The sequence below is a fragment of the Caloenas nicobarica genome, chromosome 6, assembly GCF_036013445.1.
Source record: "Caloenas nicobarica isolate bCalNic1 chromosome 6, bCalNic1.hap1, whole genome shotgun sequence".
In the NCBI taxonomy this organism is placed as follows: domain Eukaryota; kingdom Metazoa; phylum Chordata; class Aves; order Columbiformes; family Columbidae; genus Caloenas; species Caloenas nicobarica.
This window is the reverse complement of record NC_088250.1, coordinates 22,126,452-22,143,747: the sequence shown is the minus strand read 5'-3', so window position 1 is coordinate 22,143,747 and position 17,296 is coordinate 22,126,452.

Below are 17,296 nucleotides of genomic sequence, written 5' to 3'. Positions count from 1 at the left end.
ACCTACCCTAAAAACCAATAACACCAACAAAATGACCCACTAGCAATGAAAAAAACATAGGAGAATGTGGATATTGCATAAGCACACTCACTTGATTTAGGAAAAGCCTGCTTCACAGCCTAAGTCAATCCTTAGATGCAGTCTAAATCAGGAGTACTTCTAACATACAGCTGTGAGTTAGGCTGAACATGCTTGCAACTGGTGAATTTAACAGCTGTTCTTCAGTTGGGGTTAAAAGTCAGACCCATTTAGCATCTTTGATGGAACCAGACAGCTTAAAACAGCCAGCATGGCTGGTAGGGAATGGGGGTGTTACTCTTTTGCTCGCAGGAAGGGAAGAGCAGTGGAGACAACTTGCATCAGTCAAGGGGATCCAGCAGGACGTTAACCACAGTCACAACCTGGCACTGCCAAAAAGCTAATAGAGAGGCAAGTCTTGGGCCAGTTTCTGGCTAGAAAGAAGATGAACACCGTAAGCCAAGAAACTCCTTCCTGCTTTGCTCAAGGAAGCTAGACCTTGAATCTCCTCTTAAAAATATTCTTAGAATGCATCAAATACCTCATGCTTCTCCTATGTTCTTTTCCACCTACGCAAAATATTACAGACCACACCAATTCTGGTTAAAGTTTGACTCCAAAACCTCCCCAAGCCCAACTCCCAACAATGCCCGTTTAAGCTCAACCAAATGTAAGCATGTTAAAGGCCAGTTAAACATAGTCTTGCCAAAAAAGGAGGGGTTAACAAATGGAGATTTTAGCTAATAGTTCGGTCTCAGTTCTCACATTTAAAACAATAAAGAGAAATGTTAGTATGTTCTTTCAATTCAAACTTATTTTGAATGAGAGATGAAAACTTACATTTGAGTATTTGCTACGTGGCAGAAAAACCTCAAAATCAAACCTCTTGGGAGCTGATTTCAGGAAACGGGTAGCAGATTTCAGCAACTGGTGCAAAATGATAGAATGGTAATTTTCCTTCCCAAGTGTACTGTAAGAAAGATGTAATAAGCCTTTGTGAGAACACAGCGAGTCAAATGATGAGAAAGATTTGATATCAGCACTTAGTAATTTACCTGCCAGAAGAGTTATGGTGCAATTAGGAGCACCGTACTGGGATGTGCTTCCAAGTACTCCCCCAGCTAACGCAGTAGCCCTTCTGTCTCCTGGCTGCTTTAAAATGCTGTGTCTTGCTCCACAATACTGACAGCTGTATCAAATCTAAAAGAAACCAGCAGTCACCTGTCACAACACCTTTCAGTGCAGCACACACTGATTACCAGGCACTCATTCATTAGCCCCACTTTGTTTGAAATTCTCCCTAATTGTATGCTTGCAGCTTTTCCATTCATGATAGACAGCGATTCTCCTGGCAAGCTTAAGAATAAAATATCTGCATACCACCCTTAATTCACTCTTTAATTAACACATTTCTGTTGTATGAACACACTGAATCTTTTCACTGACTCTTGCTGGATCTCACTTTCCATTGGGAAGTGGCTTCTGTCCTGGCCGGTGCCCTGGCCTGTCCCCTGACCCACGAGGGCTCTAGAGCCGCCCTGTGGTGGGCTCTGCCGGCACGGTGCCGCCCGCCTCTGACACAGGTGCATGTTGCATTGCAGGGCACGCTGGAGCTGGCAGACTTGCCCCTGCAGAAGGGCTCCGTGGAGCTCCTCAAGCAGAGATGGGAGTCCACCACCGCTACAAGACCTGGCCCGACGCTCCAGTGCTCACCAGCCCCGCAGTCCCCGGCGCTGGGTAAGATCAGCCGCAGCAGCACCGTGGAGAAAGTGCCAGCAGACAGCTGGAAGGAAGATGTGTTCAAGGAGGAGACCCTCCGCAGCCCTCAGCAGATCGAGCGCTTCCCCACCACTGTGGAGGAGCTGCGGAGCCACTTTGAGGCCCTGGGTGGCAAGAAGGTAAATGCCTGGGCTGGGTGGATGCTTGGAGGGAGTGAGGTTGGCCCCAGGGCTACAGGACGGCTTCCCCAGCCTCACAACAACCTGGGATGGGCAGCACCAGCCACGGCTCCCATCAATGTCCTGTGAACAATTTGGATCAGCACATTAATACCAAGAGTTCTATAGCTTTCCCTGTTCCATAATGTTATTGGTCTGGATCATTTTAATAGGTGCTGATCTGCCAGGTAAGCCAGTGTGCAATTGTGCTTGGCTGGTGCTTTTTAGGGCAGGAGAAAACCAAGACATTATGGCCCAAGAGAAGAATTCCCAAATGAAACTATTTGCAAACACTCCAAAACTTTCAGAAGCAATTGCTTCTTATTTGTAGAACTGTATTGACTCCCTTTCAACTGAGAAACCTGTCGTCACTTCACCCGTTGGCTTTCACTGGCATAATGTGACAGGCCTGGACAAATTGCAGCCTTTATTTGCCCTCAGACTTTTGTCTGAGAAATGTCTGTGATTTCTTTGAACTATTTGGGGATAAGCTAGCCTTTTTCGAAGCTTAAAAAAATGTTTCAGACAAGTATAGGATACTGATAAGGTTATTAGCAATCTTAATGAGGGCAATTTCACTCATTTTTGTGGCTAAAAGGTCTTACACCCTGCTTTACCTCTTCTGCATGAAAACGAAAATGTCCTTGCAGGTTTTGGTTGCTGATGAAATATTTTATGCCTTCCACATTATAATTCCTCACTTTTTGTTCAGTTAATAAATTTAAATAAATAAAGAATCCCCTTTAAATAATTTTTACCCCGCTGCTCAAAGATATGCTAAAACTTGATGTCACTTCTCTGTGTTCTACCACCTTCTAACTGCTGCAGGATAACACTGTCAGTCCATGCAGTCAGTCATTTACCCATTTAATTTTAATGCCCAGAGTGATTTAACCATCGCTTTCTGGTCCAGAAGCTAGAGTTCAGAATAATGCATGCTGACTGTGATATAATTCATACACAAAATCCTGCTGTTAAGAGACATTAGAAAGCTTTTTTATGTGAACAGTAAAATTAAAATTCATGTGATTCATGAAAAATCTTTTCATTGGCTTTAGATACATAACACAAAAAGTAGGAGGTACCAATAAAATAAAGGTTAAAACTTGATGGGATTATCAAGCACTTTAAAGACCATAGAAAGTAGTTATAGACTGGTGCTAAGCGGTATACTCAAATGATTTTAAGGTAGAGATCTTTTTGGTAGATCTTAGTAATTTTTTAATAACAGCAGAATAAACTTTTTTTTTTTTCTCCTATGAAGCAGTATGTTCAGTATTGCAGACGTGACCATTCTTGTAGGAGCAAATTGGTTCTTTTTTTAAGCATTACTGATAGGAAGAGAAAGAATATTTTTTTTACTTAAACAGCATTCTTCACTTGACAGGTGTGCAGACCTTTATTTACAAAATAGTTACCAAGGAAGTAAAAGAACTCCTTATTCCCAGTCTCAGAATTGTTATACCAATTAAAAATTATTTTGTTAGGCTTTCTTCGCAAAATTTGCTACTGTTCCACCTGCAAATGCTTTGAATTCACGTGCAACTTAGAATCTGACTATTAATATAACTACTTCACTGATAAACTTAATAAAAATGATTTCCAAGTATATCTCTTTTTGATAGGTGTTCCTCCAAGTGAAAATATATTGCTCTGACACAAAAGGGAAGCAAAGGCTCAGTAAACAGAGTGGGAGGTGGGAGAAAAAGTGTCAAGGGAAGCGTTACTATCCTCTTCCTTATTATTTGTTTGCCAAGAGCACTGCATATGAAATGTATTTGAGTAGAGCTCTAGTAAAATCTGGCCAGCCAGAAGTGAAAAAAGAGGTGTACTCTCTACAGAGCACGCTGTCTTGCCAAGTCACTGAAACTCAGGCAGGAACTGCAACTGTTAAGATCAGTATCTTGCAAAAATATTGAAAAGCTTACAAATTGATGATGCTTACAAACTGGGAAGTGACAAGGGGTGGAAAAGCATGAGGAACAGGCCCTTTTTCAGAATTCAAGTCGAAAAGCTTGAATTCTGTGGTCCTGTTCAGGTGGCTGTCTTAGGAAATAAGATATATATTGCCTTTGAGGATTTATTTCCCTAGCATTGCAAAACATCTGGAGGTTTCCAAGATGCAATCAATATGAAATGTAGAAAAATGGAATTTGCATCATAGAAGATGCAGATATAAGCATTACTATTTTTACTTTAAAACAAAAAATTGAAAGTGAGTCTACAAAAAATGTTGGCATTCACACCAAGGGTTTCTGATGCTGAAGAAGTCTGGGTACTTAAACGCGGGCCATTCACTTACAAATCTCGGCAACACAGACCAAAAGCAGGACTGACAAGGTTTCAAAAAAAATGTGTGAACTCCAAACGCATAGGAGTTCTATGAAAACATAGATTATTTCGGTAATATGAAAAGGCAGAGCCAAAATGATGCTGGTACTAACAGTGGCATCCGCACCTATGTCCAAGATCTAATGGCACAGAAAACATGTAGAAATTACTGATTCATCCACCAGCAACAGTGAATAAGCATGACAAAAATAAAATAATGTGAGATAAATATGATCCCCAGCAATCTCAGGCTTTGCATGTATAAAGGCTGGACTTTGTATCATATTTTAAATTAATATACTGAAAGTATTTCAAGGTGCACATTAAGCAATTGATGTGTATCTGGTTAATGATAAGGACCCCAGATGTTAGAGGTGATAAAGGCATTTTTAATATTAATGAATGCTAAGTATTTTAGTAGTTAAATATTACACTATGAGATAAGATACTTGCCATGAAAAACAACAGCAATTTACTATGCCTTCAGAAGATAAATTTTTACTATTTTTTACTATTACTATCAAGTAATCAGTGAGACAAGAAAATACTTCTATCACAATATAATGCAAGGGTATGTAAAGGTTCTAGCAAACTGATTGCTTAAGATTCAGTCTCTTTTATTTAGCCATAGGACATTTCCAGGGGCAGAAGGAGTGAAGGACGGGAAATGAGCTGATGCGTCTTCCTTGCATTTTTCAGGTGCTTTCACCCGGAAGCAATAGAGGAGGTTACAACAAAGTTAGAAATGGCTATATCTAAAACCAAGAGAAAGCCATAGAAATCACAGTGGAATTTTTAAAATTTAAACAAAACGTCTTTTAAGGCTTAGTGCCAGCTAACTATATCACAGTTACCTTATGCACAAATGAACATGCTGGTTAGCCTTATGCTCAGAAAAAGACTGCCAACTGGTGTAATCCTTCCTGCTTAAATGGACTATCTCTTGACAAATCAGACTTTCAAGACCAGGGACGACTGTACACTATTTCATAGGAAAAACAGATTTTATGCTAAGAAGGCAAAATATCACTGATTAAAAATTCTAAAAACTCTCATTCAGGTTGCATTTCCATTGCAGTGCCATTATTTGTATATGTACAAAATCAGTAGAGAAAAATCAGGGCAATTAAATTATGTTAAACTATGAAGTGACTTCTAAACAATTAGATCAATAACATAAAGAACTCCCTGCTGGTTCAGAAGTGAAAGACAAATGTAGACTTTGGGAATATTTTTCTTCCTGGTGGCTACATGGTGAACTATACCCCATCCTAATTATTTGAATGGAACTAACACTTCCTATCGCAATAAGTGAAGACGAAAAAGGAGTAAACAGAGTCAAGAACTAAGTTTAATAATTTTGAAGCTAAGTCACTGGTGAAGCCAAAGTACTTTTGCCTCAGTTTATCCTAGTGGAACTTAGACGTATTTCCTTCTTAGAAGTATTAATAAGTTATTAATTGACTCTCTTGCTGGAGCCTTTTAATGAAAGCCTCTAGTTTCAGGCCTGTCCATATCTTTCCATTATTGAAAAATAAACTGATGTCCCATTCTGATAAAATGATAAGTATTTTCCCCTTTCCTATAGGAGAAAATCCCTTTCCTAGGAAGTAACAATATATTAAAACGTCAATTTACCATACTGACTTATCACTCCCATGAAACACATACTTTAGTTTATTAGCACTCAAAGGCATTAAAGCAACTGAGGCCTGTGTTTGCTGGAAAGTGATTATGTATGTTTTTCTTAAAATATGTTAAAGCATTCCAACTGAGAAAGTAATTTCATGCTTACTTTTTAGAGAAACCTATTGAAAAAAAATCATTAAGACCATTCATTTAAATAATCTGGTATATGTTCATTAAACTGTGTCCTTTACAGAAAACATGTGAACTGCTGCCAGAAAGTAAATGAACAGATGTTTAATGTAAAAGCTTAGACCTTCATTAAAATTGTTTAAACAAGCAGCAGCTCTTTTCCCCTAACACTCTCAGAAACATTTATATTAATTTAGTAAAGCCATGTAATGCAGAAAAGAACAGAAACTCCACGACAGCTGCAGGTCAGTGTTGTACCTTGTTAACATTTGCATAATTCGTATTTTTGTTATGGATGAATGAAAGCAAATAGTGAGGAGTGCATGGGATGGCCAAATGATTAGTCATGCTGAAAAGCTTGATATTGAAGGAAGTGTTGTATGGTCAGCCTTCTGGATTTTGGCTTCATCTCTTTCTTAGCTCATTCTTTTTGTGATACAATGCATTCTTCTCCTTGGTTTTCATGAACTTTTTTCTAATGGCAAAAGATTCTTCAACAAGGAAGGGCCACATTGTCTGTGTTCATGAAGAACATATGTCATTATCATGAAGAACAGGTTTAGGTGAAAATTCACTTTTTTTTTTTCCTCCCCTTAAAAGAAAACTTTTCTTCCGAGCTTTACTTTCTCAGAAAATATATCAGCGCTGTACAGGTACTTTACAAATCATCTGAAGAAACAAGCCCTTTCCAACTTTGGTTATTCTTATTTAACTCATCTCTGAACTGGACTGACTTTTCACAGTTTGGAAGACGTATAAAATTTTTGCCTTTCCACAAACTGGACATGTTGCCAGAGTTCTCACTGATCTCTACAATGGTTTACACCAGGGAAAGCAGCTGTTCAATGCTGGGAATGGAGCTTTCCAAAGCTGCTTTGTTCACCAACAGTCCCACAACCTATTGCAGTATATACACACACGTGTACATACATGTCTCTATAGTTCCTTCCTGTTTAATCAGTGAATTGGCAGTGATTCGCATTCCAAAGCAGTATATCACCTGCAGTTCTTCAGTTCTTCTGAGCTATCTTCTCTGTGTTAATTACACTGTTGTACTGGTTTCTGGAGAGCACCCCGGCCTCCCTCAAGGTGTTACACAAAACTGGATTTGAAATCAGCACAAATGATTCACATCTGTGACAACTCAACATTTCAGACTTTCTTCTCCACCACATCCCTGTTAACTAGTATCTCTAGTGGCCTGTTTCGCTAGTTGCCTAATTATTAAGTAAATATGCTTGGGCCAAATATTTGAATGTTTTCAAAAGAAAAAGTTATAATATTTTCCTTTAACAGGCCCTTGAGAACTCTTCTATCCTTCTGCCCTTAATTCAGCTTTACCATTTTTTGTGCTCTATTTGGAGGTGTGTACAGCAGAGGAAATGATCTGTAACAGGATCTCACCTTAAAGGGTAGAATCATCCACTTCCTCGCAGTGAGAGATGCTAATGTTTGAGCTATGGCAATGAAGAAGCCTGCTAGAAAAAAAGTAGGACAGATCAGTTGGAAAAATGAAACTTGTGTGTCACCAGTTCCTTATGAGAAATTAAATTTGGGTTTAATCTCATTTACATATAAAGTACTGTTGAGCAGGCTGCATTTTTATAAGGAACAGGATGGGATGGACTATAGTCATATGCCCTCAACTAAACTTTTCAAAGGAAGTCTCCTTTGTGCTGAGATTTAATAGATAAGTTTTTTTGCTTTGCAATGTTGTTGTTGCTTACTGCTTATTCAGAATCCATGAAGATTCATCACGTATCAAGTGCTGCGGATGAGGGTGGATTATTTTTAGGATCCTTTATCTTCCACAAATTGCAATGATTTCAGGTGTGGGTCTCATCTTTGTCTGATTATTGTCTGGCTCTATTCCCTACGTTCTTTCTGCCCCACTCTTAAAAAGACTTCTTCCCTGTTTTTTTGGCTATTGTATTTTTAATTTAAATAAGGACTTTTCATCTGTTATGATGAGTTGAATCTTTTGCCGAGTGCGGTTAGTTAATAGAAAAAACTTTTGACAGTGCATTTAACACCACTTCCTAGGATGAATGACTTTCCTAGGAAGGCAGTCTAAAAATCTGAAAGTTCTTTCTGAAACAGGGAAGCATTTAAATAGAAGCATTTAAGAAGCTCAAAGCACATTTTCTCTACAAGATTAAGTCCTTTTTTTTTTTTTTAATGCTGTTCAACACTATCATGCTTCCATCATTATCTGGTAACATATATCCCTAAAAAACTGCACATATCCACAGCAGTTTAACAAGTATTGTAAAAGACTAGGAAGTGAGAAAAGTGCATAGCCAAAAAGACTTTTTAGTAATGTAAGGCTTCTGATAGTTTTTGAGATATTTTCAGGACTTCTACCTGTATCACTGTAGATATGACGTTTTGCCTTTAGTTCTTTCAGTAAAGAACAGTGAAGTTTAAGAGAAATATTATTTCATTTCGTACTAAGTTCTACAGTTGAGCCTGTAATTTGGAAATGGAGTAAACACAGGAGAACCTCATTCCCTTCAGGAAAACTGAAAGAACTAAAAGTATCAGGTTGGGTTTTTCTTTCAAAGTGCTAATACTTTAATCTAAGGCTATTTGTAACAGTAGAAGTGTCTTTGTGTGTTTCTATATGCAACATTAAAAATGACACTGATAAAAGAACACTAAGATGTATGGAAAGAAATACCACATTGACTCATTTTGCTCTCCCTCCTTGTTTTTTGGGAGGATTTAGATTTTGAAAGAAGGTAACTTCATTTTTTAAAGCTGTTAATTTTATTCTGAACAGATAGGAGATTTTGTATTTTTAATAGTTCTTTAGAGGATGATTTAGCAGAAATTACCTTCTTGTAAGTTCAGGGTTATAGCAGACTGACTAGTCTTTGGCTCAAGTCTCCAGAAGACAGAGAAAAGCAGAGAAGCTCTGCTTTCAATATGCGGATGCTACCTCTAATCCAACTGTGTGCTATTAAGCAAGCACACCAAGAGAAAGGAGAAAGGAGGAAAACGACCCTTGAGGCTTCTTAGGAAAGGCGCACACACTTACAAAGGGTCACAAAAGGGTTCTTCCTTAAAGATATGATCGCTTAGAAATTACCCAGAAATTGGGTGTTGTAGAAATAATGTTTAACCTTTTAAAATCTGCAGAGATCAATAAAGTTAAAACCTTTCAACTTAGATGTTGTATGTGATGTCCATTGAGTTTTGTAGAGTTTAATCTTGAGGGTGAGGAAATGTGCTTTCTGGGTCATCAAAAAAATTACCTCTTCTCTTTCCAGACACATAAGCCAGTAAATACCTTGCTTTACCCAAGTCTATTTTTGTTCTGTGGTTTCCAACCTATTAGCCAGCGGCATCGGAGCTTGATAACCTCTGTGGGAAACTGACCGTAAAGCCCTTGGGAAGGCACAGCACCTTTCCTTGGTCAGTGGCCAGAAAATGACGTTTGGAAAAGCATGTTTCATTTATAACATGTTCTTTAACTTCATCTCCACACCTAGTTTAATTTTAGTTTGCAATATTTTATAGACAATACTTCTTATCCTAAGTTACTTAAGTATTTGTCACTTGTGGCAGAAAGCAACAAATCTTAAAACATTTTCCCCATCATTCTGTCTGCTGGTATTTGGAACAATTTACCAGCCTGTGGTATCTTAATCAATTGTTGAAGCATGCAAATGATGTGGAAAGATGAAAAGTAAATACGTCCATTACTAGCATGTCTTGGGAAACAACACTTGGAGGAAAACATAACATCTCGGTCAAGTTGATTAGGAAGGAAATAAGCTTGTGACATAGAGTCTGAGGAATACACAGGTGGTGGTAGGCAGGGGAGAGCAGATCCATAAATGAAACAGGAGTGAAAGAGAGATTACCTGCTGTTGCAAAGTACAACGTGTAATGTCAACTGAACAATTTCAAGTTAACAATCCAATAAGTACCTGCACCAAAACATACAATTACTATTTCAATAGCCTATTAAAGATGTAAAATAAAATCCCCAATATGTCTAGTCCTGTTATCTTTCTTCCAACTTGCCTAACGTTTGTGAGCACAAACTGTTAAGAATTCTGTTATTCTCTGGCAGTATCTAGTAGAAAGAGAAACGGACTCACCATGTTTTCTGAAGTTGTTGTCACAAGGGTAATGGGTCCAAAATATCCATCCTCAGGAGTTTCATGCTACTGTTCTGAACCTTCATGAAAGCAGAACAGTTCCTGGGTTTTCAAAGAGAAGTGCAGCATAGAATACTTTCCATCTTAATGAGTCCAAGAAACAGGTAGTACCAGTATATGGGTAGATCCCAACATGGGCCTTTATAGTGCAGAAGGTACAAATGACCTACTAAATACACTTTACCACATCAACTGTCTTAATAAAAGAGATTCTTCAGGGATCGCTTTCACAAACAAGATCTCTCGTGTGCTTCTGTTTGTGCTCCTTTAGCTCTGTGTCTTCTCCCTTTTGTCAGCTCTTCTTTTGCTCTGGTGTCTCTTTCAGAAAAAGTTCTGTTAAGACAGGATCCTTTTTTATATGTTTGCTGCCTAGATGTAAATTAACATGGCATGTTATCTTAAAGCTGAGCAATCTCTAGGCATCTAACAAATGAGAAAGAAAAATGAAAAGAAAATACCATTGCCATACTTCAACCTGTCTCTTTTCTGTGTCATGGTGCGATGTTTTTTTCAACTGCAAGACTTGATTAACAAGAATGGAATAGTAGATGTTACTCAGGATTAGGCAGTTCGTGAACTTTTTATACTCATGAGTGTTCAAGCTATGCATTATTTTTCTCTGAAGTTTTTTATATGAGGTTCTGTCACAGATAATAAATATCATTGCTGGACTATTGGTATGAAAATGTTCTAGTAATCCTAGTTTCAAGAATCTCCTTAGTTATGCCCACTGTCTCAGACTCTCCAGCATTTACTGTAATTTATAGCCACATCTCGTACATAATGACCTCTTTATATGCTCATTGCTAATCTTCCGTTGTACAATATCTATTTCATTTTCTCTTATTACTAATTTTCAAACATCAGCCTAGTACTTGACTAAAGAAAATGCTATTTCTTAAAAATATGGAGTGCTGATAATACATAATTTTACTAGTTTTTATGGATAGTAATATTGTGGGGGAAAAAACGAGTTTAAAAACATGCAATGAATATTAGATAAAAAAGCATTTACTTAAGATAATTAGTCGAGCCCATATAAGCACTGTATTTTAAGAAAAATACAAGAAGAAGGAACTTAATTTAGCTCACTGAGAAAAAGTTTATAAAGAATTTTAAATTCAGGAGTGCTACAGACTTCACCAAAAGTTCCCAGCACGTATCTCTCTGGTGATGTGCAGAGCAAACAACTTAGAAGGTTCACTTGATGCACCCTGTATTATTACTGAATGAATGAAAAGTTATGGGCACTTGCACATATAGGACTTACTGTAGTTTTGGAAGAAATATCAGAGAGCACATCAAATGTTTAAAACTTTAAAATGTGTCAACTAGTTGGAGCTCTTACTAAGGGAGAGATGGTCTTTAGTCAGACTAAGCCTGTGCATTTTTCTTTTTGCTCTTGACTACAACAGGGGGATCTGCCTCAGTTACTTGAACAACTGAAAGAAAAAGCTGCTTCTGTCCCGCTTCTAAAAGTGGTATCAGTGGACTCTGGGAACTAGCATGCTCAGTGTTACTGGAAAATAATTGAATCTTAGAAGCCAGGCAATATTTTGGAAGGAAACAAAGCGGAGGGCTGTAGGAGAAGATTGGTGAATGTGAGAATGTGCAGCTGAAATAGAGTCCTACTAAGAACTAGAAAGATTAGTCATTTTGTAAGGAATTTGCTTCCTCACTCTGCTAGTGCTTTGGTTTCTGCTTTGTTGGGTTTCTGTTACACACCACAAGATACTTCTAATAATTTCCAGCTATTTAAAATAATCACAAAAATCATGAAGTAGCAAATGACCGTGGAAAATGACAACAGAATGTAACTGTCTGCAGGAATACTAGACACAAAATGATCATGTAGGAAAATATCACTTTCAAAATCATAATTTTGTTTTGCTCAAAGGCAGAGACACACATTGAGATAAATGGTCTAAACGGATTCACCTCTGAATCTAAGTAAATTTCACCAACAGAATGTGCAAGGAAAAGCATATATTGTCAGTGAATTTACAAGAAACAAACAAACACCCCAAGCCCACACATGCTCTCATGAAACTCATGATAACATTTTTTTCTAGTCCCATACCTGCAATTAACAGTAGCACTAAAAAAACAACAGTTCCTAAATTTTCACTGTGAGGGTGAAAACACTGAGTTATAAAATTACATCCCTGAATATGCATTGTAAGAGGAAAAAAAAAAGATAATAACAAATGTATAGACTTAGAGCTGACACAGAAATTGAGTATAGAGCAGTGTTCCTTTTACAACTGAAATGCAAAGAGGGTATTAAGTTTATTGTGGAAGCTTTCAATAAAACTTTATTGTGCTAAAACAGAGTAGGGTTATTTACAAAGGTGTTTTGGTAAAACTTTTATCCAATTACTTTGGAATTATTCTATAAATAGAAAGGACAAGTTCTCATGTTTGATTGAAATGTTTGGTTTATGTATGTAAATAAAAAAAGAGAAAAAAATAAAAAACCAAGCGGAGACAGTAATGGAAAGCTACTGTATTTCATTTTTGCTATGTTTCAAATCTTAATTTGTGCCTGCTATTTGGTGAGATAGCATTTTATGCTGCCACAGAGTGTTATTTTGGAAAAAGGACTCTGACATTATTCTTGGTTACTAATCACATTGGTTTAGAAAACAGTTTCCATTGACTTGAACCAAGCCTGAAAACTGTAGCCTGTTACTACCGGTTACAAATCTGTGCTGTCTGTACCCTCTCCAGTCTTTCGTTGCTGTTTTTCCTATTTCTTATTAAACATAGTCTCAGATCTGGACTTTTTATTCAGCATGTTTTGCTGGCAATGTATTGCCAGTGATTTATCTAGACTTCTAGTACCAACTTAGTATAAATTTTGTTTGATTTTTATGTGATTTTATTTCAATTTGCTTTAAAAAGCTGTAGTAAGATGTACCTCTACCGAGTTTTTTATTCTGCAGTTTTCGTAAATTTTATCTTGATTTAGTTTCTTACAGATATTATAGCTGGCCCACTTTATACAATGTTACTCCATCACTGCAGTAACACATGCTTGAAAAAGGCTCATTAAAACATGTTTGGTCACTGTCAAATTACTTAACTGTGGCCTCAGTTTCTGTATGTGCTTCTAAAACACAGAATGCTTTTGTCCTCCAAAAATGCCAGTAGAGATGGACCATGGTACAGTATTGGTTTAGGAAGGGAAGCTTGTGCAGCTACTGCATGTCCTATTGTTGTTTATTTAATCCATTGTCCAGTTGCTGGTTTAGCACAAATATTCATCATCACACCGTGAAAACTGCTATAACATTTCATACAATGAGCTGCATGTAACTGATGTTCCTTCCATGGGACAGAGTCTGAACAGCTCAATAATTTAATGTATGCCAAACACTGTTAACAAAGAAAAGAATTTCCCTTTTTAGCTCAAAGTATTAGGCCATTGCTTCTTTGAGCAGTAAGACCAGGGACCCTGTATCAATTTTGCTATGGTGATAAATGGCAAACCAGTGGGAGTTGTGGTAATTAAGAGTGAAATCTATAGGCATTTCAAGGCAGAATTTAGCCCCTTGATGTTTTTTCTTAGTGTAGAGCTCCATTCTGAGATGGCAATTCTGCAACTAAATCTTCTTTTTCCTCAGGTTGGCAACAAGCTCTTTTCAGGGTCTGTGTTCCGTGTATAGAGCAGAGTTATTTTATACCCTTCGTCCAAATGAAAATACTGTCTCATTTTAAAACTGTCTGTAACAGCTGAAAAGGATAAACATCTCTGGAGCTGGGGATGAAATGAACGAGCAGGTTCCAGGCAGCCATAGGGTTTTTTAAAGTCTCTTGAGAAATTCTGTCTTAGCGAAGTGGTGCATTGCAGAGAATCAACCCGGAATCGTGGCTGTCTCAACAGTTTACTTACTGGCTTCATGGAGTTTGTGCAGCAGGTGTTATTAGCACTGCTCTGTAACAGTCACTTCGGGGGGTTTGTCATCAATCTTAATAACGCCATCAGCATTCCAGCAGATGGTAGACACGATTCCATGCACTCCCTGCTTCTAAATTGCAACAAAATGGATTTCCATCATATTTTTAATTACAAATGAGAAATATATCAGAAACAGACTTCTCTCATGCTGGCATTTCCAAAGGCTTTTTCCAGGCAAGCCAGACTATGTTGCTTTATCTTTTATTTTTTTAATATTTCATTGAGATTGAGTAATTCACAGGAGGTATTATCAGCTCGTTCAGCAATAGAATTAACCTCAAATCATTCCTGTGTACTCTACAGAGATGCAGTCTCTTGTTTTGAACTGGAATTTGAGACGCTAGCTTTTTATAGGCAATAGTAGATGTTAGGAGCCAATGCAGAATAGCACTTAAACATTAAGTAGAACTTGAATTGCTATTGAGAGCAATTATTTGAATAGCGAACCTCAGATATTTAAAGTTACAATCACAATAAAATGCATTAATGGATCAAGATTTTATGGAACTGTTTTTAAAGCAACAGATTTGATTTCTAAATACTTACCCTACTGCTCCACTCATTTCCTACCTCATCATCTGTTTAAGGATTTATTATTTTCCTTTCAGTCTATGCTTTTACTCTTTCTCTTTGGGCCTATTTCTTCTTCCCCCTCTTTGTCATTCCTGACACATGCGTACTTTTAGTGGAAACCACAAATAAAATGAAAGTTATGTGGTATCTAGCTTTCCTTTAGGTAGCACATGTAACAAAAGTAGTTCAGACATTATGGGAGGCGGATGAATGCATTTTTTGAATATACTTAAAGATGTCCTTTAAAAAAAAGATTAAATACTTTGACCATTAATAGTAGCTTTTGGCAATCTGTTTTATATACTGACAACAAATTTCTCTTCCAATATAAGGTAGGTCAATGTATGCCAAAAAGGTAGTAGCAATTTGGTAAATAGTTTTCCTCTATTTAAAACTTTATGTGTTCTGGCTTACTGACTTTTAGATTAGCGCAGGACTAGATAGTGAGTGGAAAATCCACTATTTAAATGAAGCATAGTCACTCAGTAGGCCACTGAAATGAGAATCTTTACTGTGGGCATTTCTAAATGTAATGACTGCATATTTCTTGAAATTTGGCACTCCAGTGCTTTATTCTTGTCATCATGTCTAGAGTATGAGATCAGAACATAAAAATAGCTTCTTGTGTCACCTTTTTCTGAGAAGCTTATTCAAAAATAGAAGATAATATCAGAGCTAGTACGTAAAACTGAAGTAATTACATGACAGAAAATTACCTAAACATAGACAGATTTCAACAAATTATGTTCAACGAAAAAATTGAATAAATGCTGTTAAACAGGGTGCTCCACACAACAGTCTGTGGCCCAACTGAATACCTTCTCCCACCAAAACCACACATACAGTTACAAAAGCTTGTCGTGAACTGAACCCTGCATTAATCAGAAAGAAAAAATAATTATTCTTCTTTTAGTTTTCATTTGGCACCTTTTTCCAGAATTGCATGTATTAGCCTATACTTAAGCACATCTTGGCATGACCTCAGTGCTTTTTCAGTAAGTGGCATTTATGTTAATTCTCTCCTTATTAAGCAGATGTCTTTGCCATCCACTGTCATTAGGTTGTCTGGGTAGATACCCCAATAGAAAAGTATGCAAACTAAATTTATCCCAATTAAAAGAGTTTATGGTAATCATAACACCTTCCAATAACTTTTTCACATAGTAGATATCATTTTCTGAGAAAAAAATCAGAGCTTTAGCACTTCAGCTGGAGCAATAGTGCAAGAAAATCATCCTGCAGAAGCCCCACTAAGGCAGGGGTGCTGTTCGCTAAATGGGGCCAGGGCAGCTGGAGACTGTCAGGGAGGGCACTGTGGTAGAGAAATGGAGGAACAGAAGAGAATGCACTTGGTCATAGAATGGGTTGCTTTAGAGCAAAAGATTCTGCAGAGTGCTAAGCTTGCAGTTCCTCTGGCCCAGACCGTCATCACTGTATATCAGAACAGCACCATCCTCACAGGGACCATTAAATGGACCATCCACCGACACAGGCATTCATCATATCAGGGATTTAAAGAACACGGATTACTGTGGAACATTGTGGCAAAAGCTAAAACTAGCCATGAAAATAAGGAGAACTCAATTACAAACAACTAAAAGAGAATTAATATATTTAAAATTATAGATCCACTACAGTGTAAGAATATTTTGTGGACAAATATATTAGCAGTCCTCCAAAATGTCTGTAATTGTAGAGGAAAATCCAGTTATTATTTTTTTGTTACATTATTACAGGCAGCAGTATACAGAAATCAAAAGACAAATTAACAAAGAGATTTGGAACAATAAACACCGATCTCAAACTATTTACCACGAAGCTACAGTAAATTGCATTCAGTCGCCTATAGCAAAGTGCTTCCACGCGACTAGGATGACAAATTGATATAACAGCATAAAACTGAAAAGAGTATTCCTAGAACTGGTAATTGTCACTGTTTATACTGAAATTTCCAAATCACAAAAATAGCAAATAAAAAACCCCACTACAGTCTTGAAAAATTGAAATAATGCTTACTACAGAACAAAGCATGAGACTTAGACAAGTTTGCAGGTGGAAAAATTGAACACTAAAGACAAATGGTAATATTTTATGCCTAAGCAATTTGTAAGTATTACCCCAGATTTCCAGTTTTATCTGACAGATATGCTTTTCTGAACACAGGAAAACAAGCTAAATTAAAATACCTTCTGCCATAGTGGCCAACATCTCAGAAATCTGTCCATAAAAGAATTTACATGAAAATCTCTCAAGTAGGGCCAGTATTCCTGTAACTGATATTAAAAATGGTCCAAAAAGATACTTAAAAAAAAAATCCTATTAAAATGAATATCTGAAATACTAACTTATATAAATTTTTCAGGTAATGGAGCTGCTACTGTGAGATGAAAATTTGAAAAACATTACAGAAATATGCTACATGTTAATAAAATTAATAGAGTTAAGAAAAATTCAAATCAAATTTATATTGGTCCCTAGCTTGCAAGAAT